At 45.5% G+C, this 23,071-nt stretch overlaps 1 protein-coding gene across 2 annotated transcripts in view; it reads left to right on the top strand.

Moving 5' to 3' along the window:
• Positions 1-23,071, top strand: part of RAB28 (RAB28, member RAS oncogene family) — a 555,178-nt gene that overhangs the window by 180,195 nt on the left and 351,912 nt on the right. The window lies entirely within an intron of this gene.

The following is a 23,071-nucleotide window of genomic DNA, read 5'->3' as shown; positions in this document are numbered from 1 at the left end:
CAGGATTAGGGAAAACATCCTAATCAAGATGGGGACACCTTAGGTTGTCTAAAGTTTTATTTCAGAGTCTGACAGAGAATTTCTTTGAGGAATGAACATACTTTGAGAATGACTGGTGTTCTCTACTGTGTAGAGGGTGAAGATTAAGGCAGAAATGGCTGGGGACATTGGTGGAGATAACTTCTGTGTGGGGGCACTGAAGTGGATATTGTTCAGGCAGGGGTCAACCTGAGGGGACCAGGTGTGGGTAAACCAGTGCAGACCAGTGCCTTGGTGAAGTCTACAAATTCAAATCCAACTGAAAAAGTCAGCACGAGGCTGAACACTGGGTGGCCAGTATTGACGTGGAGCAAGAAAGGGAAATCAGGAACAAAGTGAAAGAGTCACCAAGAGGAGTCTCACTCAGGGAGTGGCTTGGAGGGAGGGCAGCTGGTGGCACTTGTACTGGCCTCCATTGACAAGGTGTGTGTGGTGGGTCAGGCTGGTTTAAGGATAGACATGGAAGGTCTCAGAGGCCAAGCTCCACATATGGATCAGCCCAGCATGATTGAACTAGAGATACAACTTTGCTTCCAATCACTCCTGTCCAGCCCCCGTCCTGGGAAGGAGGCCCAGTGGCTGTGATCTCCTGCAAGACCAGCCTCTCTTTGTTCTCACCAGTCCTTGCCCTCTCCCTACTGAGTCCTCGCCCACCACGTAGGTGGCAGTTGGTCCATAATGGACATGTTTTTATTATAGTAATGGTACCACTTTCTGCAGAAAAGAGCAATGCAATTTTCTTAATGAAAGTCATGTGTCGAGACAGGGTTGGATGGGAACTTCTGGGTCTGGTTTGGCCCAGGCTCAAAACCTTCCGGGAAAACACAAACTTTCAGGGCCACACCCAGAAAGTCCCATTTACCTCTGTCAGGCCCAGCTGCTTTGCATTAGAGAAATAATAATAGTCTTCTCTGAGTGCCCTGTCATAAATATAAAATGTATAATAAAATGGTTATTAGAAAGTAATCAATGGTACTTATGTTTTCTTTTGTGAGACACGGGTGGTGAATTCGCACATAATCCCATCAGCAGCTGCATCTGCAGGGAGTCTTTTCTGTGTGACCTCCCTAACCAGGCCCCTTTGCTCCCTGGCCTGTGGGAGGTCAGAAAACAGGACACTGGAGTGTTCCTCTTATGCCAGGAAAACATCTCTGATGATCTTCACACTTGAGAGGAGCCACACGATGACTCCAGTGTTCACTTAGGGAAAAAGCCGCATGGATTTAATGGCTTTAAGACTGGGATTAAAAGAAGTCATGTTGATAAAGGACTTAAGTCCAATGTGTTTCACACTGATGGGGTTTATTTCCCCTTTCCTCACTTCCCTGTCTAGTGTTGTTTGAATATTTCAGGGCCACTTGGAGAATGTTGGGAAAAGTAAGGGCAGTTTGCAAGGAAGTTAGGACCTTCTGCAGCCAGGAAGCCCACGTGGTTTTTCTTTTTCCTTTTTCCTTTCAAAGCATCAGTTGTAGATCTCACAGGATTGAAAACTCTATCAAACAAGACAGTCTGTGGAAGCCAACAGGGCCTGCCTTGGTATATGTTTGGTATGTGTTACTTCGTAAAACTGTGTTAGACTTTTAATTTTTTATTTAAAAATGGTATTTGTCTTATTATCAAGTTGCAAAATTCTTAGAAATTAGAACCATGTATTTTTTCCCACTTCAGTCATTTTCAGTACCCAATACAGTATGGGGTGCATAGTAGAGATTAATAAATATTTATTGTGACTGGTTGGTAATGACAATATCCATTTTCATTGTTCATATACTTTTATTTAGTTCAGCAAACCTTTATTGATGTGCACTGGGCTGGATTCAAGAGAAACTCTTTTAATGAGAGGAGTTAGCTTCTTTTAAGAACTTATTTCAGGCTTGGACAATAAGAGAATTAACTCTGTAATCTTCATAACGGTCCTACAGCTGCCTCTGATTCCTTGACTAAGGAATGAAGGTGGTGTGACCCTGGCACTAAGCTTGTAATCCAATGTCTGCTGAGCAGCTGGGGTCTAGTTGTTCCTCTCATCCATGGGAGCTGGGAGCGGGGTGGATGAATAAGTACATGTGTCTGCAGGATGAGATTCAGTGGGGTGCAATGCTGGAGAGGTGGCCAGGGCCAGATTCTGAGAACCCAAAATGCTGAGGGACTCAGAACATCGAGTCACTGGCCTCTGGAAATTCTATAGAATGAGACTGACAGCCTTGGGAGATCCCTTCTTTCTCTGCTAACGATGAGTTCTGTTCCTCCCTCTGAAGTCAAGGCAAGCTGCCGGGGCATCCTTGTGGAGTCAGGGGCTGTCAGAGCTGCCTGCCTTGGGAGCATGGCCAGACTTCCACCCAGTGCACTAGTCCTTGGAGAAAGCCATCCACCTGTACATGCTCTGTGTTGCAGACCTCACTGCTTCACCGAATGGCCCATTCCATTGTTGGCAGCTGCAGTACTGGACTGAAATCATTTTCTCTCAACACTGATGTGATGGTGTTCTGCGTTTTCCTTATGTCAGTTCTTTCTATGTTCCTTGGAGAATCTTTTCTCCAAGACAACATTTACAGATCCATTTCTCACAGGACGTGGTTTCTAGACTCCAATTGTTCATTCATTCATTCAAAAATCAAACCCTGGGCTCATGCTGCGAAGGTAGAGATGTCTTAAACTATGGTCCTGCCCTCAAAGTGTTTGCAATATTGAGGTGAGAGAGAGAGACCTAAAGGAAAGAAGCCATAGGCAGTGTGATGGGAGCTAGGATGGCTGTCCGAGCCAGTTCCTCCAGGGCCACAGATGAGATAACTCATCCCCTAGGGGTGTCTGTGCTTCCCTCCTGACTCTGTCCCCATTCTTCCCTCTAAAAAGCTCTCCATGGAGGTTGTGAAAGTTATTCAGAATGAAAATGCAGCTGAATGGGTGGGCTTTGGCTGTGTGGTTAAGATACCACTTGAGATTCTCACATCTCATATTGAAGTATCTGGGTTCAAATGCCAGCTCCATTCATGATTTTGATTTCCTGCTAATGCACACCCTGGGAGGCAGAGATGACAACTCAAGTAGTCAGATCTCTGCCACTTGAATTGAGTTTCCAGCTCCTGGCATTTGGAGAGTGAACCAGCAGATGGGAGCCGTCTCTCTTTTTCTCTCTGTCTCTGAAAGAAAAGAAAAGAAAAGAAAAGAAAAGAAAAAAAAAGAAAAAAATGGAGTTGCTTATGTCAAATCCTAATGAAAAGACAGAAAGAAAGAATGAAAGCTGATAAGTTATGAAGGAGGGGGCTTCATGATCATGTGCTAGATAACAACAGCTGTCACAAAAGACCCTGCTGGAAACTTACACAGAAAAGCTGCTGCTGCTGCTGCTGCTGCTGCTGCTGTTTCTTCTTCTTCTTCTTCTTCTTCTTCTTCTTCTTCTTCTTCTTCTTCTTCTTCTTCTTCTTCTTCTTCTTCAGATTTTTTTTATGTGTTTGAAAAGCAGAGTTGCAGAGGCAGAGGAAGAGAGAGAGAGAGGTCTTTCCTCTGTTGGTTTACTCCCCAAATGGCTGCAATGGCCAGAGCTGGGCCAATCCAAAGCCAAAAGCCTGGAGCTGGAGCTTCCTCCAGGTCTCCCATGTGGGTTCAGGGACCCAAGCAATGGGCCATCTGCTGCTGCTTTCCAAGGCTAGGGAAGAGAGCTTGATTGGAAGTGGAACAGCCGAGACTGAACCTGGTTTCCATATGGGATGGATGCCTGCACTACAGGCGGCAGTTTTACCTGAAATGCCACAGTGCCAGCCCCACTTTATCTTTTTTTTTAAAAATATTTATTTTAGTTATTTGAAAGGCAGAATGATAGAAAGAGATATGGAGAAAGATATCTTTCATCTTCTGATTCACTGCTGAAATGGCTGGGACAACCAGGGCTGGGCGAGGCAGAAGACAGGAGCCTGGGACTCCATCGAGATCTCACACAGGTAGCCGGGGCCCAAAGACCTGGGCCATTCTCTGCTGCTTTCCCAGGTGCATTAGCAGGGAGCTGAATTGGAAACGGAGCACCAGGACTTGAACCAGCACTCACATGGGATGCCAGCATTGCAGGCAGCTTAACCTGCTATGTCACAATGCCAGCACTAGAAGAGACTTCTGTGAGTCATCTATTCAGTAACTGTCTGTACAACCTTCAAATACCACCTTTGTCATTGATCCTTATAGATGAAGAAAATTGCTTCACAATAACTTACATACATTTCCTCATTTTGCCTTTAAAAATTTAGCTTATCATGGTATGTCTATTCCCATTGCAATGTCCATTCTTGAGTCAACTCATTACCCTTGGAGATTTTCCCCTCATTTGTTATTAAGGTTGACCATGTCATTACAAAAGCCAGTGGCTTAAATAAACACAAAGGTGCAAATTAGCTCCAAAAGCTCTCTTCCAGGGCAGGCATTGTGTGTAGGCAGTTCAGCCACTACCTGGGACACCTGCATCCCCTATCAGAGTGCCTGGGGAAGAGACCCAGATGCAGTTGTGGATCCTGGTTTTCTCCTGGCCCAGCCATGGCTGTTGTGACCATTTAGGGGAATGAACCAGAGGAAGGAAGATCTCTCTTCTTCCTTTTCTCCCCCTTTGACTTTCAAATAAATTAGTATGTCTTCAAGAAAACATTAAAAGGAGGTATCTCTGGGAACAGAGAGCCTCCCCACCCTCACTAGACAGTCAGTTATGCCATCATAGTCTAGTAGTTTTCCACCAGAGATGGAATCAAGTTATCCTCCATTGTATCTCCAGGCTCTGAAGGAGCACTTGACTTAGCGTTCATGTTCAGTATCTGCTTAGTGATTAGACAAATACTCTCTATTGCAGGCCAGAATATTCTTCCTCAAACTACATCCATGTAAAGGTTTGCTTTAGAATGTTTACTTTGAGGAGATGGCGCTATGGCGAAGCAAGTAAAGCTGCTACCTGCAATGCTGGCATCCCCATATGGGCACCAGTTCATGGGCAGGCTGCTCCACTTCTGATCTTGATCCTTGCTAATGGCTTATGTAAAGCACTGGAAGATGGCCCAAGCATTTGGGCCCCTGCCACCCACAGGGGAGACCTGGATGAGGTTCCTGGCTCCTCACTCCAGCCTGGCCCAGCCCTATCTATTGTGGCCATCTGGGGAGTGAACCAGTGGATAGAAGATCTCTCTGTCCCTGTCTCTCCCTCTCTCCATGTAACTCTGACTTTCAAAATAGGTAAATAAATCTGAAAACATAAAAAGAATGCTAACTTTGAAATCCAGGTCAGTTATTCAGAATCCAACTCAATTGAGTATCCATTTATTGAGCAACTACAATGTCCCAGGCACTGTGGTGGGTCTCGGGATTTCAGCCAAGGACACACAGACTTAGGCAGCTCGTAGGGATGAAGGTAGGAGGAAGAAGTGGGAGGAGGAATGGGATAGAAGCAATGTAAGAATTGTATAGCATTGTTATTGTACAATGCACAAAGTGCTGGCCCAGGACCAGAAGAGAGCAACTAACCCTCTGGTAGGAGGGAATGGGTCGGGTAGTGAGCTGCATCTTAGCCCCAGCTCTCTTGGATGGAGGTGAGACTTCTTTTAGCACTTTGAAGAAAAGAAGTAAAACCTTGAATTAGACCATTTTAGAACAAAAGAGGATTGATTCCAGGGCCCCAACAGATCATGAATTCTGTAAGGCTCGATTTGCATATATAAGATAGCATAGTAGTTGTGCATATCCTGTGCATCATCCTCCCGCGTACTTTGATTTGTCTCTAGATTAGTAATAACAGCTGATAGCATGTAAATGCTTTGTCGGTCATTGCTGCACTACATTGTTTAGGGACCTGCATAAAAGATGTCTCTGGGCCCGCATTTTGGTATAGTGGGTTAAGTTGTGTTTGGGATATGGCATCCCATGTAAGTGTAGGTTCATGTCCCAGTTGCTCCACTTCCTATCCAGCTCCATACTAATGTGCCTGGGAAAGCAGTTGAGGATGGCCCAAGTGCCTGGGTTCCTGCACCCGCCTGGGAGACCCAGAGGAAGCTCCTGGCTCCTGGAATCCCTTGCGGTCATTGAGGAATGAACCAGAGGATGGAAGATCTCTCTCTGTATTCCCCCTCCCCCATAACTCTGCCTTTCAAATGAATAAATACATCTTTTTAAAAAAGAAAGAGGAAAGAAGTCTTCACATTCAGTATGTAGTTTTGAGGGGAATATTTTTGATCCATGGTCGGTTGGATCCGCGGATGTGGAAGGCATGGCTAAGAAAGGTTGACTGTGTAAGAAACATGGAGCACACTGAATTGCCAACTTTCTTTTAGTAGCAGAAACTTCTACTTAAATATTTTTTTTAAAAAGATTTATTTATTTATCTGAAAGTCAGAGTTACAGAGAGAGAGAGGGAGAGAGAGATCTTCCATCCGCTGGTCCACTCCCCAACTGGCTGCAACAGCCAGAGCTGTACCAATCTGAAGCCAGGAGCCAGGATCTTCTTCTGGGTCTCCCATGTGGGTGCAGGGGCCCAAGGACTTGGGCAATCCTTCACTGCTTTACCAGGCTACAGCAGAGAGCGCCCACATGGGATGCTGGCAATGGAGACAGTGGCCTTACCTACTACGCCACAACAACAGCCCCATTCTACTTAAATCTTACCACGGCACCTTGTAAAATGGATCCAACCGGAGTTTCTTCGAGCACTGTAAAACCAACACCTAGGACCAGTCTCCCATTTTCCATGTGCAGAAAACCAGAGGCACAGCTCCCGGTTGCAAGTGGCAGAGTGCAATGGCCTTGGGGTCTGGTCCCAGGCCTGGCTGTGCACTGAGCACTGGCTGTTTGGGTTCAGAGACTGCCCCAGCCCCACTGAGATTAACCATCAGGTGGGGGAAGCAATTACATTTTGCACAGGCGAGATCTGCTCGTCCCATTCTCCCTCCCTGCAGGCTATGTCAAAACACGAGGGCAGGATCCTGCTTCTTTTCAGATTTTAAAAACATACAGTGGACTTGTGTTTACAATAGTGAGGAGGAGAATGACGCGGAGCCGCTGAGCACACCACCCCTGCAAAGAGGCACCCGGTCTCACCGGGACTCTCTCCTTCTGAGGCTGTGGGGCTCTCCGGGGCGCCAATTCAGAGAGCCAGCCTTGCCAGGGGATGTCTCGGAGCTTCGGGGCTTAAACAACGTCACACGTTGTGCAAACAAGCAGCACCAACAATGATCTGCCCCTTGGACCAGATCCCCTTCTGTCTGGATCTCTCAGCCTGGGATTTCTGCAGCTGGGAAAACAGACTAGGCATCCAGACTCCAGCTCCGGGCCTCTTTTTCTGCTTCTGTGGGCTTTTAGGTGGGCTTCTGAGCTTTCTTGGCCTCAGCTTCCTTATCTGAAAGATGACAAGGTAGCATTGAGCTCAACCCCCACTTCCATGGTGTGTGTGTGTGTGTGCATGTGTGCGTATATGTGTGTGTGTGTGTGTGTTGCAGTGAAATTTCTTTTTGAAATAGAATCTCCCAGGCAAATCCAATATATAAAACCAAGGAGAGCCAAGACATTCTGATGAGGGCGGGAGCAGAGAACCTATTGACCAGAGCAGGCCTCCTGTTCTGGGGTCTCTCAGAGATCTCTGTGTATCCACATGGTCCTGAGAGTGTGGGCTGGATACCACTTGACCCTTCAGGTCTTTTTTGATGACCTATGACCCCATAAATATACTGAAAATGCCGAGTCACAGTTGTGACTAGAGAGAGAGAGAGAGGGAGGGAGAGATTACAGATCACACCAGAGCATGTTCTTTTGCATTGACCAAGATGTATTTTTAATATATTTTTACTTGATCATAAAGATCAAGTAAATATTTTTTACTTGATCATCTAAGATCATACTCATGTCTTAGATATGAGATTACTAAAAAATTAAAGATCATCTCAAATTTTGTTCCTCTGAATTGAACATCTGTTGAAAAATGACTCTGCTACCCACAGAACACTCCAGGTTGAAGGAGCACAGCTCAGAGGGCCCAGCAGTGTGGTGCAGTAGGTTAAGCCACCGCCTAGGATATCAACATTTATTTTGGAGCACCAATTCCAGTCCTGGCTATTCTGCTGTCTAGGGAAACAGAAGAAGATGCCCCAAGTACTTGGCGCCATATGGGGCCTGGCTCAGCCCCAGGCATTCCTGTCATTTGAGGGAGTGAATCACTGGATAGATGATCTCTTTCTCTTCCTCTCTCTGTCGCTCTGTCTTCTGAGCGGCTGGCAAGTAAAGCCATGGCCTCTGGTGGTGGCATCCATTATGGGTGCTGGTTTGAATCCCAGTTACTCCATTTCCCAAAAGGGAAAAACAGCAGAAGGTGGTCTAAGTGCTTGGTCCTCTGCCACAGACAGAGGAGCCCTGGAAGAAGCTCCTGACTCCTGGCTGCAAGCTGACCCAGCCCCAGCCATTGTGGCCATCTTCAGATTAAACCAGTGAATGGAAGATATCTCTTTATGTTTCTCCCTCTCTCCATGTAACTCTAAGTTTCAAATAAATAAATACAGCTCTAAAAACATCTTATAAAAAACAGCACAGTTCCAAGGACAAATGAGTGGGTGCAGGTGGCTTTGCTGGTTGGGAAATGATCTTAGTAACTCTCATCTTTGTATCCTGTAGCAGTGAATAAGTCATGTCTGTGTACTGTAAGCCATGTGATTCTCAAAACCAGAGGGAAAAGGAAATGAGATGAGAAGTGTGTCAGAGAGGCAGAGAAGATGCCCAGGATTGCACAGCAAAGAGAGGGAGGAGCCGAGGAGCCAGGAGTGGAACCCTCTGCCGGCTTCCGCCTGAGAAAACCAGAGCTTGGATCGTTACCACTTCAGTTCCTTTTCTTTCTCTTCATTTCTTGTTTGCCTTTGCTTCAATGCTGTGCAGGAGCTTTGAGTCTGCACCCTGGCCTCCGATGGCCATTCCCACCCCGGATTCACTCCTGTGCTAATTCCTTCTCCCCTTCCCAGTTCCCCAGCTCCCATCTCAGAGAGCAAGAATCCAGGAGGCAGTGACTTGGGTAGTCACATTCTCCACAGGGAGGTTGGTGAATGTGGTCCCCAGCAGCAGCAAGAGGGCCTCATTTGTTGCGGCATCCTGTAGGGCAGGGCATTTAAATCCAAGAACTACACTTCCCAGACTCCTTTACAGCTAGAGCTCTGGGTATGACTTAGGTTCCCATCATAGATGCACTTGCTTGAGGGTTAGAAGGTGAAAGTGAAGCAGAAGCTCCCTGTAGTTGACAGCAGATCAAGTGCACAACAATCAGGCTTTCTGTGGCTGTTTGAAGTTTACAAATAGGGCCTTCAAGGTCATTTCCTCAAGCAGCCATCCTCCGCCACGCCCAGGGGCTCATTGTTTCCTCAGTGTCTGTGCTGTAAAATGTAAGAAGCAGCCCTACTTCCTGGGTTTTGTAAGAAAAGATTTGTAAAATTTTATTTAAATCATACAAGTTTCATGTATATGGATTTAGGAACATAGTGATAGTGAACGTAGTGAACCCTACCCTCTCTCCCACCCATGCTCCAACCCTTCTTCCTTCCCCCTCTCCCATTCTCACTTAGTTTTTACAAATATCTACTTTCAGTTTACGTAAACTAATAAAGTACCTAAAATGTAATGTATTGGAGTCAAATGGACATTTTGAGATTTGATGATTATTTACAGCCCTTGTCTCTTCCATTGAGGAACAGTTTTTCTCTTCATACTAATTGTTGAACTCTTTTACTTAGTGTAGGATTAACTTTATGATCATTAGGTAAGCTGAAAAGATTTTTTAAAAATTTATCTGAAAGGTAAAATTACGCAGGGAGAGGGAGAGTAGAAGAGAGACAGAGATCTTCCATCTGCTGGTTCACTCCCCAAATGGCCATAACAGGTGAGACTAGACCAGGTGAAAGCCAGGAGCCTGGAACTCCATCTGAGGTTCCCATTGCATGGCAGGGGCCCAAGCACTTGGGCCACTTTTTGCTGCCTTCCCAGGAACACTAGCAGGGATCTGGATGGGCAATGCAGAGGCAGATAGATCTCCATTTCCGTTTCTTCCTCTGTTCCAGGCCTTGACACATTACCTGGAGAGAGATACGTTTCCTGCCTTGAAGGAATCTTTTTTTTAAAATAAAGATTTATATATTTATTTGAAAAGCAGAGAGAGAGAGAGAGAGAGAGAGAGAGAGAGAGAAAATCTTCCATCCTCTGATTCACTACCCAAATGGCCTCAACAGCCAGAGCTAAGGTGATTAGAAGCCAGGAGCCAGTAGCTTCTTCCAGGTCTGCCATGTGGGTGCAGGAGCCCAAGCGCTTGGGCCATCTTCTGCTGCTTTCCCAGGCCATCAGCAGGGACTGAATTGAAAGTGAAGCAGCCAGGACTTGAACCAGCACCCATATGGGACGCTGGAGTCACAGGCATTGGCTTTACTCACTGTGCTACAGTGCTGGCCCCTGAAGGAATGTTAATGCCAGGACTAGAACAGTAGTACCACAGAACACCTGTTACTGTTTCCTCAGATTCTATGGTTCCAAGTGTACCATTTGGGAAGATTACCCAACAGTATTATTACCGGAGAGAATCTTGAAAATCTTTGAGTTCACATTCCCCCTTGTTTGGGAGACTGAGGGCCAAAGAAGGAAAAATGGCCCTCCTAAAATTATCTAGCAAGTGACTTCCTGAAGAATCTTGCTCTCCTATTAGGGTCAGGAAGCAAAGTTGCTCTATCTCTCTGAGCTTCAGTTTCTCTGTCTATAAATTGGCTATAGTAATGCCTGTCCTTTCTACTGCATGTGAGATAAGTAGCAATAAAATATTAGTTGTGAAAGTGGTTTGGGATTATATATGTATATATATGAAATAATATAAAATAATATATGTATATACATATATATGCACATATCCATGGGGGGAGAGACAGCAGGGAGAGAGAGAGAGATCCATATACATGTTTGTAAAGGTTTTATATGAAGGTAACACATTACTGATCAGTATTTGTTAATGAGTTGGTTACCTCAGTGTTTATTGAGCATGAGCTGTATGCCAGCCACCCTGCTCACTGCTGGGCAGGCCATGGGGATCCACACAGACACAGGGCTGCTTGTGGAGCTGACAATCTGAATGAGTTGGAGCTGGGAGACAGCAGGGAGATGCACAGAGAACAGACGATGAACAGGAGAGCACTGGAGAGTGCCAAGTACTCTGAGGTAAAGCAGGGTGTGGCAACCAAAGGTGATGGGTCTGTTTTAGACTCAGTGGTCATGGTAGCCTTTCTGAGAAGCAGACCCTGCCTTGACCTTGGATGACTGGAGGAAGTAGGTGGGAGCGTTTGGGAGAGAGCAGTGCAGGCAGGTGGAGCAGAGGGCTTAGGTGAGGCGGGAGCAGTAGAGCTGAGGTCCCACAAGGAGGGAGGCCTGCACCCCTGGAGGCCATAGAGCCCAGGGCAAGCTGCGTGGAGGTGGGCAAATGAGCTGCTGTTTGGAGATTTGAGTCTTAACCTTGGCTCTGTCACAAGTAGCTGGGTCACTGGTTACACAGTATCATAGTCATGGCCTCAATGTCCCTGTCCATCAAATGGGAACATAAATCCTGCCCTTACCCAGAGGTACAGTGAATGGGTGACCTGCCCTCAAAGAGCTCTGCTCCTAAGCACAGTGATAAAACCCAATCTGTCTCTGGCCTCGTCTGCAGGGATGAGGGACTCCCAGACCATCCAACCGCACACACAATGCAAGTGCTGTGCTGGCCCCATGGACAGCAGGCGCGGGAAAGAGGGTCTGCTTTTTCTTCTCGTGGACCCGAGCCTTCAAGCCTTTGGACTGAGTGCCAACAATAATTCATCAGGAACGCTTTACAACTCAGCATCACAAAACCTGTTAGGAGACAGATCACCCACAGGACGGCCTTTGGGAAGGAAACACGCTCGGGGCTGGTGACCTCCAGATGATTAATGATTTTTAACAGGGTGAACTCTGTCCTCTGCCTCCCGTGTGCTGCCTGTGCACACCCCCTCACTCAGCTTGTTTAAAGGGGGAGGACTGAGGGCGAGGGACGCTTGAAGGCAAAGTCCACCAATCAGAAGAAAAATGCGAGAATAGGAGCCCTGTGTCTGAAAGGCAGAAATGTCTTATTATTTTACATTTATGATTTGTGAACACAGCAATGAAAGTTTTCTACTGAAACATGTGCAATGTGCTTCTTAACTCTCAATGAACTCATTCCAGTCACTCATTTTACACAGTGCCCTGCACGGTCAGCTCTTGTTCTTACCATCACCTTTCCCTCTTCATGGACCCGAACTCTGACAGTTTGAAATACGGAATAGATCCAAAAAGGAAATACTGATTCTGTTTTTTGATTTCCAAAGTCATAGGAACTTAATTTTTATATTGTCAGAACAAAAAGGACAGCATGACATATGCTGCTTTAGCAAACCAGTTATTGAAAGAGAAATTTCTTTTTATAAAAGATTTAAAAAAAATTTTATTTGAAAATCAGAATGATGGACTTAGAAAGAGACAAAGAGAGAGGAAGAGAGAGGGCGACATCTTCATCTGCTGGTTTACTCCCCAAATGGCACAATGGCTCTGACTGGGCCAGGTCGAAGCCAGGAGGGCAGAGCTCCATCTGGGTCTTCCACATGAGTGACGGGGGCCCAGGGACGTAGGCCATTCTCATTGCCTCCCCAGGCCCATTAGCAAGGAACTGGATCAAAAGTGGAGAAGCTGCAACTGGAACCCGCACTCCATATGGGATACTGGTATTGTAGGCGGCAGCTTGGCTCACTGTGTCACAGTGTTGGCTCTGAAAGAGAAGTTTCTTATCTTTCCCTATCCCTTCCTTTAGTCTCACACCCTGAAATCAGTGCACCCGAGGGGCACTGTCTTCACCTTATACTAGGGCCACGCCTGCACACATGAGCCTGCAGAACACAGGTGCTCAGCTGCAAATTGAGAGTGAAGACAGCCTTTCCAGTTTTGTGGGAAAAGTCAACTTACCATGATGGAGACGATAGCTAGTCCTTGTTGACTCCAGTCATGTGTTGTTTAATAACATGGACCCGTCTTGAGAAAGGCATTGTTAGAGAATTTCCTTGTCATGGGAACATCGTGGAGTGACGCACACAACCTGGAGTGTGCAGTTCAATCATTCCAAGTGGCTTCTTGATGAAGTCAAGAGACGTGGTAGACAGGAGATACATGAGGCTGCTGTTGTCTAACTTGGTGTTCTGTCTTACGGTAATTTTTAGAAAGATTTATTTATTTGAGGGGCCAGCACTGTGGTGCAGTGGGTTAAGCTGCTGTCCGCAGTGCCTGCGTCCCATAGGGTGCCAGTTTGATTCTGGCTGCTCCATTTCTAATCTAGCTCCTTGCTAATGTACCTGGGAAAGCAGTGGAAGATGGCCCAAGTGCTTGGGCCCCTGCACCCATGTGGAAGACCTAGAAGAAGCTCCTGGCTCCTGGCTTCATCTGGACCAACCCTGGTCAAATGGCCATTTGGGTAGTGAACCAGTGGATAGAAGATCTTTCTCTCCCCATCCCCCTCTCTCTCCCTGTTGTTCCTTCCCTCTCTTACTCAGAATTTCAAATGAATAAGTAAATCTTTTTAAAAAAGGAAGAAGAAGGCAGAGTGACAGAAATAAAGAGATGAACACAGAGAGATCATCCACCTTCTGGTTCACTCGCCGAATGCCTGCAACAGCCAAGGCTGGGCAAGCTGAAGCCAGAAGACAGGAATTTCACCTGGGACTCCCTTGTGGGCGCAGGGGTCCAAGTACTTGGGCCATCTTCTGTTGCCTTCTCAGGCACATTAGCAGGGAGCTGTATCAGAAGCAGAGTAGCCAGAACTCAGAACGACACTTGGATATGGGATGGTGTCAAATGTCGCAGTTTAATTCACTGTACCACAATCCCAGCCCCATAAGCATTCTTAAAATAAGTGGACATATACTCTAAGATAGTGATAAAAAGCATAGCATAATAAATACATAAACTAGTAAATAGTTGTTTATCATCATGATCAAGTATTATGTACCATTCATAGTTGTGCTGTACTTTATGATTGGCAATATTTATGTTTATACCAGTGTCACCACAAACGTGAGTAATGCATTGAGCTATGACATTAAGATGGCTGAAAAGTCAGTAGGTGATAAGAATATTTAAGCTCCGTTATAACCTTATGGAATTACTGTTTTATATGCATCTTGTTATTGATCATATGACTGGATTTAGGTTTTCTGTTCTAGTCCATTACCAGCGTTCTTTAATCCTCATGACAACCTCTGGTGGTGCTTACAAATATCACCCCCGCTTTACAGATAAGGAGAGACCTAAAGGGCAGCTTGGAAGGGCTAGAACCAGATCTGGAATCTGGGATGTCTCAGTCCTTGCCCCTCAGCTCTATTGGATGAACTTTTGGAATTTTAAGCCTTTCTCTTATAATCTTTCCAAAAACTTTGTTGGCCTCTCACAATGTCTGTTTGCAAGTCCTTACAGACAGCAAAATAAATGAGAAAATAGCAACTGACAAATTAAGGCTGCAGGTCCTATTCCCCCTGCTCCTTGTGACAGCTACTTCCTCTATGGTGGCCTTGTTCTGGCTGAGGCTTAACGTCAAGAACACGTATATTTTTCTGCTCCCAAACACTTCCAAAATTTCATTAATTACTTCTTGGTATCTTGCCTGACTTTCAGCTGCTTTAGTAACAAGTTTGAGAGCCACTCAACTTGATCCTGAGGCCTTGTATGATGTGTGCAAAACTCACTCATCAGAATGTATCTTGTCATTGTTTTATAAAAGCAGCCAAGATACCAATGTATAGCTAAACATTTATCAGCACATGCTCTAGAATTAGGGCTTGTTACAATTATGCCTCTTCTGCATAGCAATTGTGGGATTCTGGGCCTCAGTTTCCTCCTTCATAAACTTGGAATAATAGCACCACCTACTTTACAGAGTTGGAATCAGGATCGCTTGAGATAATATCTGTACACAGAAATGTTACCATAATCCCTGGTATGCACTAAGGATTTAAATCATAATAGCTGCTGCTAATAAAAAAGTAATTAACTCTCTTCCACATATTCATTTGGAAATATCATCATCAGAAGTTTTAAAACATTACCTCTTTTTTTTTTTTTTTTGGCAGGCAGAGTGGACAGTGAGAGAGAGAGACAGAGAGAAAGGTCTTCCTTTGCCATTGGTTCACCCTCCAATGGCCGCCGCGGCAGGCGCGCTGTGACCGGCGCACCGCGCTGATCCAAAGCCAGGAGCCAGGTGCTTCTCCTGGTCTCCCATGGGGTGCAGGGCCCAAGCACTTGGGCCATCCTCCACTGCACTCCCTGGCCACAGCAGAGAGCTGGCCTGGAAGAGGGGCAACCCGGGCAGTAGCCGGCGCCCCCGACCGGGACTAGAACCTGGTGTGCCGGCGCCGCAAGGCGGAGGACTAGCCTAGTGAGCCGCGGCGCCGGCAAAACATTATCTCTTTAAATTTTGGATTAACAGACAACATTCTGCGCATTTTTACAGAGTACAGTGCATTGTTTCAACCCATATACTACTGTGAACTAAATAATTAGCCTTTCCATTTTGGTATCTTTTCCGTGTGTTTGGAGCCTACCAGCTTTCTCTTCCAGTTCTTTATTCAGCATAGACTATATTATTGTGGACTGTTGTCACCCCAGTGTGCTGGGAACATCAGAACCTGTTCCTTCACCTGGCAGGTACTCGTTAGCCAACCTTTCTCCATGCTCTCCCCAGCACTTTCTTGCCTGTACTGTCATTATTTAAACTATATTTCCTTTTTAAACTTCCACATATGAGAGAAAACGTGATATTTATCTATTTGTGTCTGGACTATTTTACTTAATATCATGATCTCCAATCCTTCAATTTTGTGACAAATGTCAGGAATTCAGTTTTTAGGTGGCTAAATACTATTACATTGTGCATATCATTCTTCATTCATTCATTCATTGATGGACACAAAGGTAGATTTCCTATCTTGGCTATTGTGGGTAGCTCTGCATTATCAAAACTTTATTAATCATTTCCCATTAGCCTTGGTTAACATAACACAGCCTTTAAAAGATTTTACAGGTTGGGCCTGTGCTGTGGCTCACTTGGTTAATCCCCTGCCTGCGGTGTTGTCTTCCCATATGGGCGCTAGGTTCCAGTCCAGGTTGCTCCTCTTCCAGTCCAGCTCTCTGCTGTGGCCTGGGAGGGCAGTGGAGGATGGCCCAAGTGCTTGGGCCCCTGCACTTGCATGGGAGACCAGGAGGAAGTACCTGGCTCCTGGCTTTGGATCGGTACAGCGCCGGCTGTAGCAGCCATTTGGGGAGTGAACCAGTGGATGGAAGACCTTTCTCTCTCTCACACTGTCTATAACTCTACCTGTAAAAAAAAAAAGATTTCACAGGTCATGCTGTGAGTTGGCACATATCAGGAAAGAAGATAAGGAAAAACACGAGTGGACAACATGTGAAAAAGATTATCTATACAGTTTTTAATTGAGGAGTCCGAAGCAAAGACAGAGAATGGCACAGATTGTCCCTTCTAGCCTCAGAAGGAATCCATCCTGCTGACTTCTGATGGTTCTCTCCAGACATTGTCCAGATTCTGTCCAATGAGTCATGTGAGGTGGGGACCTTAGCTTATTTGGTGAATTGTGTTTGTTCTAAACTTATCTTTCATTTTAAATATTTATTTATTTGAAAGGAAGAGAGGAGAAAGAGTGAGAGAAGAGATGAGATGGGTAGAAGATAGATAGATAGATAGATACATATATCCTTTATCTGCTGGTTCATGTCCCAAATGCCCACAACAGCCAGGGCTGAACCGAACCAAAGCCAGAAGCCTAGAACTCAATCTGGGTCTCTCATGTGGGTAGCAGGGACTCTAGTACGTGCACTATCACTGTTAACTCCCGGGATCTGAATTAGTAGGACGCTGGAATGGAGAATCGAGCTGGGACTTGAACCGAGGTACTCCAATATGGGATGCAGGCATCCCAAGCTGTGGCTTAATCATTGTGTCAAATGCTTGCCTTTACATTTCTTTGTTCTATGAAAGCTTTGCTAGACTAAACTATCCTTTGGAGGATGCTGAAGTTGAACTTACGTGTCAGGCATGCCCACTGTGTCTTACTGGAGTAAGGGCCTGGGACACATGACAGTTTTGTTTTAGATTCTATTGGTTTTACAGAACTGGACCACTCTCTTAATGTGAGATTTATTTTAAGGAATTCATGAAGGACAGAATTTCAAGAGATTTCAAGTTTAGCCAAGTAAGTGAGATGTTCTGATTGCACAGTCTTGTCAGTAAAGACATTTGAGCCTGCACTGTAATATATATGTATATACTTAGTTATACATTATATACACAAAGATAGCTATCATAATGTACAAATAAAGCTGTATCAGTAACTAATATCTCAAGGCACAATATCCTTGAGTGAGGGTCATCATTGGTGATAGAGGACCTAACTCTATGTTTCAAGTAGTCATTGCAGTAGTTTTTGGAGGCTGTTAATAGCAAAGTACTGTATGGTGGGTGGCTTACACAGCAAAAATGTATTCTTTCACAATTCTGGAGACCAGAACTCTGAAGTCAAGATTGAGTGGACGGGGTTGGTTCCTTCTGAATGCTGTGAGGGAGGATCTGTTCCGTGTCTTCATCGTAGCTTCTCCCATCATTGCTTGGTTTGCACATGGCCCTTTTGTCTCTGTGTCTTCCCATCATTGTCTCTCCATGCATGACCAGCCCTGGGTCCAAATTTCCCCTTTTGGCAATGACTCCAGCCATATTGGATGAGGACCCACTCAAATGATCTTATTTGAACTTTACCTTCGTAAAAACCCTATTTACAAATATGGTCATATTATGTGGGTTTGGGAATTAGGACTTCAACATGTCACAGTTATCTTTCAAATGTTTGGCCAACTAACTCTCTGTTATCTCCTAATGTTGTAGTTGCTTTTCCCCGTGTAAAGTGGCTCATGCAGAGTCTGTACTAGGAGCAAGAAGTGCGGTGTGTCTCTGGTTTCCTATTGCATGCTTGTGCTTGTAGTAGTATTGGTGTGCACTTTCTTTGCAGGAGGCACAGAAGTGTTCAAGAACAGTTTGTGAGGGGTTGCTAAGCTATCACTAGATAATATAATCTGCACACCACTTAGCTGTGCACTTCCAGATCACAATCCTGCAAGAAGATGTATGAGTGAAGGTGAGGTGCTGGGAAACACCCTCTGCCTCTTAGATTCGTCTCATTCCTACATTCTAGAACTTTACATGCTGTGGCCAACAGGAACAATCAAACAGAGCTAAAGTGTAATTTTTCTTTGACTTTGAGGTAAGATGGAAAAGAAATTGAAATTCACTGGCTGCATTCCTCATAGGCAGGAATGAGGAGTTTCAGGAATAGCAAAAGAGAAGTTGATGGTCCTACTAGAGCTCAGATAGTTCCCGGGACCACAAATGCAGGAGTGTGGTTGCAGAAGTCCAGGTTTGGGAGAGTTTGCCTCCTCCCTATCTGTCTCATTTGTTCTTCTCTTTCTGCTTACAATTGGCCTCTCTCTCTCCTCTCTATCAACCCTTTCCTTAGCTTCTTCTCCATTGTTAATTTGGCTCACATGTAGCTCCTTATGCGTCTCCATGGCTAGGAGTGCAGAGCTGTGACCCTGGGCAATGATGTGGCCTATTGGAGCCTCACTTTCCTCCTGTGTGGAAAAGGGAGATTAACTCCATGAGACCCTGGGTGCTTCCCAGGAGCAGCATTCTCCGCTATCTTTGTTGTATTTATTCCCTCACAGAAGTATTACTGCCTAGAAGAGGTCAGTGGCTTGAAGCTTTGTCTTGAGTTGGAATCAAATCCAATTAGAAACAAGCAGAACCTGGGAAGAGCAGATGTCCTTTGAGGCTTAGTTTATGTCAGACCAAAAAGGCCACTGAAAATCCAAAGATAGATTCATTGCTCAGCTATCCATTATGCTAGATGTCCACACAGCCCCTAAATTCTGTTGCATCTGTCGTAAGGCTTTGCTTCAGTTCTAAAGTAGAACCTGAGATAAGATGCTGGGGACAGAATGTTGATTTTGGAGGTGATCTCAGAAAGTAAGAGAGAGAGGGACAGGGAAGGAAGCAAAGCCAGCGTACAGATCCATGCTCAGAGTCACCACTGTAGGGCACAGGGACTGGATTCCAGCAGCACCTCTGGGAAGTGCACAGAATGACTCCCAGCTCTGCTCACCTGAGAGATAGGGCTGGGACCTATTTGCTGGGGTGAGCATTGCCCATGGAGTGGGCCTTCAATCTCTAAGCACCTCCATTGAGCTCCCTAACAAAGGAAAAGGCTGTGAGGGTGAAATGCAGACAGACTGACTCTGCTGGTGGGGTAGGGAATGAGCGGGAATTGTCCACCACAGGTGCAGCTGTTATCAAGGTGAGGGGACTGAACACAGGCACCAGAGGCTCTGTCAGAGAAGTCTCCCCGGTCCATCTCTTTTTGTCACTCTGCTGCTTGGTTTGGTTTTCATCTTATACCTCTATGTCTCTCTGCAAGACTTAGTGTATTCTATTGGCCTCTGTCCTTTACCAAACTCACCAGGTGTGCTGAATTGAGGGAATGGATGATGGTTACCTGGGGGGATTTTCGAGGAGTACAACAGAAGAGCTGTGTGACTGTAAGCCCCGTAACTCAGGGCCTTGTTTTTCTCATATTGAGGCACACAATCTGCTAAATTCTCTCTCAGCTCCCGTATTCTGATTTACAACTGTTTTGGATTTCATAAAACCTCTCTAATCTTACATCCCACTGATTTATTTTCCTTGTCTCTTTTCAATCCATCAGGAGCTTTTAAGAAAAAACGGCTATAGCAGGGACCCTAAGCTGTCAGAGAATGTTCTGTGACATTAAACAACAATGATATGTAAACTCTTTGGTATTTTATAGGCGGTGAATATTCAGCCTATGCAAATGGAAACACTGAGGGAAATTGGTGGATAAGCTCCTTGATGGTGTTGTTTATCACTTGGAAACACTGAAAGCCCAACACGCAGGGAACGGGTTGGTAAATTTCTGATGTATGAATTAATTACAACAGATATTCCTCACCCAGTGCCAGTGTGTATCTTAGTTGTGATTCAGAAAATCTTCCAGCACTGCGACACTCACTATGTATAGGTACCCTCCTCTCTGAACCAACTCTGCTATCTCACCCATTCCCTTGTTAATGAGCTAAGTAAATCTTTGAGGCCTGCTCACTGTAAAATAAATAAATAAAATGAACATTCCTGACAGTGCTGGGCATGTCCTAGGAGTCACCTAGCACAGCTCCCCTTTCAGGCCTTATGGTTCAGTGAGGGTAGCATCAAGTGAACAGACACAAATGTAGCAGGAGGGCAGGTGTGGGAGGTTATGGGACACATGAAGACATCAGGGCAGGGGAGGCAGGGCTTGTGAGGCCAGGGAAGATTTCCAGGTTAAAGCATGAGTGTTGCTTAGACTAGGAGGCTAAGGTGAACTCACGCCAGAGGCAGACGTGAGCTTATGCTTTTGGGAAACAGAAAGAGCCCGAATTGGCTGTTGTTTCGGAATGGGAAGTGATGGTGCTAAGCCACATCAGGACACCGGGAGTCCCCCTGTGAGAAATGGGGAACCACTGAAGATCTCCTGTGCTTTTTCCTTTCCCATGAGGAGTGAGAATCACGTTAGTGGAAAAACAGCAAACACAAAGGAAAATCAATGTGACAGAACACTGAATCAACATGAGGTGGTGCAATTTTGTATCTAGTGTGATTTTATCTGTCCCAAGACAAAAAAACCAACCAACCAAAGAAAAACACGTGGGAAACAGACTGGAAGAAACTGGTAAATGGCAGCGTAGCAGCCACTTCTGGTGCTGTGGCAATGAGTGTCTTTCCTTCCCATGTCTTTACCCCTTCTTACACTATCTACCTTTTCTACTGTGAGCACATATGATTTTGGCCATCAGAAAGATGAAAAGATAAGCATTGTCCACATGTTTTGTGGGGCTTCAGGGTGCCTTGTTTTGAAAGGACACTGAGGCCGGCGCCGCGGCTCACTTGGCTAATCCTCCGCCTGCGGCACCGGCACCCTGGGTTCTAGTCCTGGTCGGGGTACCGGATTCTGGCCTGGTTGCCCCTCTTCCAGGCCAGCTCTCTGCTGTGGCCTGGGAGTGTAGTGGAGGATGGCCCAAGTCCTTGGGCCCTGCACCCCACGGGAGACCAGGAGAAGCACCCGGCTCTTGGCTTCAGATCTGCGTGGTGTGCTGGCTGCAGCGGCTATTGGAGGGTGAACCAACAGCAAAGGAAGACCTTTCTCTCTGTCTCTCTCTCTCACTGTCCACTCTGCCTGTCAAAAAAAAAAAAAAAAAAAAAAAAAAAAAAAGACACTGAGCTGATTTCTTCAGGGGAAGGCAAGCATGTGCCTTCCCTCTTTCATGCCCTCCTGGGGCGTGCCCAGTCCCTGACGAAGGACAATGGATATTTCGAATGACCGGCGAGAAGTGGTCCTGGGGAGAGGCGGAACTCGGGCAAGATGAGGTCGCCGTGTCAGTGTCAGTGAATGCCGCTGTGGAGAGGATGGAAGAGGGAGGGAAGAGCTGATAGAATCGGGGGCAGGCAGAGACATGACAGGACACAGGTGTAGGAGAGGGACCAAGAGAAAGGCACAAAACAGCCGAGAGGCAGAGCATCAAGATGTGCATGTCAGCATGTGTACATTTCTGTGTATTAATTATATCTCAATAAAGCCAAAAAGGGAGCAGAGACCAACATGTAACATGCAAAAATATAAAACTGTGGAGAGATGTGAGAAAGTCTATAATCTTGGATTTTTGATTTGTTTAAAAATACAACACCAAAAGTGCAGTCCATGGGAGGAAAAAATTGGTAGGTTGAACTGTATTAAAAAGAAAAACTGCTTGGGGGTGGGGAGAAAGAGAGAGAGAGAGAGAGAGAGAGAGAGAGAGAGAGATTAGCAGGAGAGAAGGACAGTGAAAGAGAGAGATGGATTATCAGAGGGAGGATGCAAGACCATGGAGAAAGAGACAAAGGCAGAAGGACGGAAGGAGGCATCAGCAGGATTGGAGCTGAGCGGCAGACTGAGGCTAGGGAGGAGATCCACAGATACAGAGACAGGGCAACCCAGTGCCAACAAGCCAGAGAGAGAGAGAGAAGGATGCCCAGACACAGAGGGGCCACAGAGACTCAGACAGAGGTGACGGCTGGCAAAAGGGGCAGAGGCTGCATGACAGGGAGAGGCCCTGGGCGAGACCTATTTGTTCCCACTGTGTCCGAAGGGCAGATCTGAGACACAATATTGCAGCCACGCAAGTGTGTGACAGGCTTGAAAAGGCTTGTTGCTTTCCTAATTACATTCCAGGAAGTTTATATTAGAAAAAGATAAAAAATATTTTTTTAACTTTTATTTAATAAATATAAATTTCCAAAGTACAGCTTATGGATTACAATGGCTTCCCCCCCATAACGTCCCTCCCACCCACACCCCTCCCATCTCCCACTCCCTCTCCCATTCCATTCACATCAAGATTCATTTTCAATTACCTTTATATATAGAAGATCAATTTATTATATATTAAATAAAGATTTCAACAGTTTGCACTCCCATAGAAACACAAAGTGTAAAGAGCTGTTTGAGTACTAGTTATAGCGTTAATTCACATAGTACAACACATTAAGGACAGAGATCCTACATGGGGAATAAGTGCACAGTGACTCCCGTTGTTGACTTAACAATTGACACTCTTGTTTATGGCGTCAGTAATCTCCCTAGGCTCTTTTCATGAGTTGCCAAGGCTATGGAAGCCTTTTGAGTTTTCCAACTCCGATCTTATTTAGACAAGGTCATAGTCAAAGTGGAAGTTCTCTCCTCCCTTCAGAGCAAGGTACCTCCTTCTTTATGTCCCATTCTTTCCACTGGGATCTCATTCACAGAGATCTTTCATTTAGGTTTTTTTTTTTCGAAAAATAATTTCTATAGGATTTATTATTTGTGATAAATTCATGAGTTCCTCC

The sequence above is a fragment of the Oryctolagus cuniculus genome, chromosome 2, assembly GCF_964237555.1.
Source record: "Oryctolagus cuniculus chromosome 2, mOryCun1.1, whole genome shotgun sequence".
Lineage (NCBI taxonomy): Eukaryota > Metazoa > Chordata > Mammalia > Lagomorpha > Leporidae > Oryctolagus > Oryctolagus cuniculus.
This window is presented reverse-complemented; position numbering and strand designations above follow the sequence as displayed.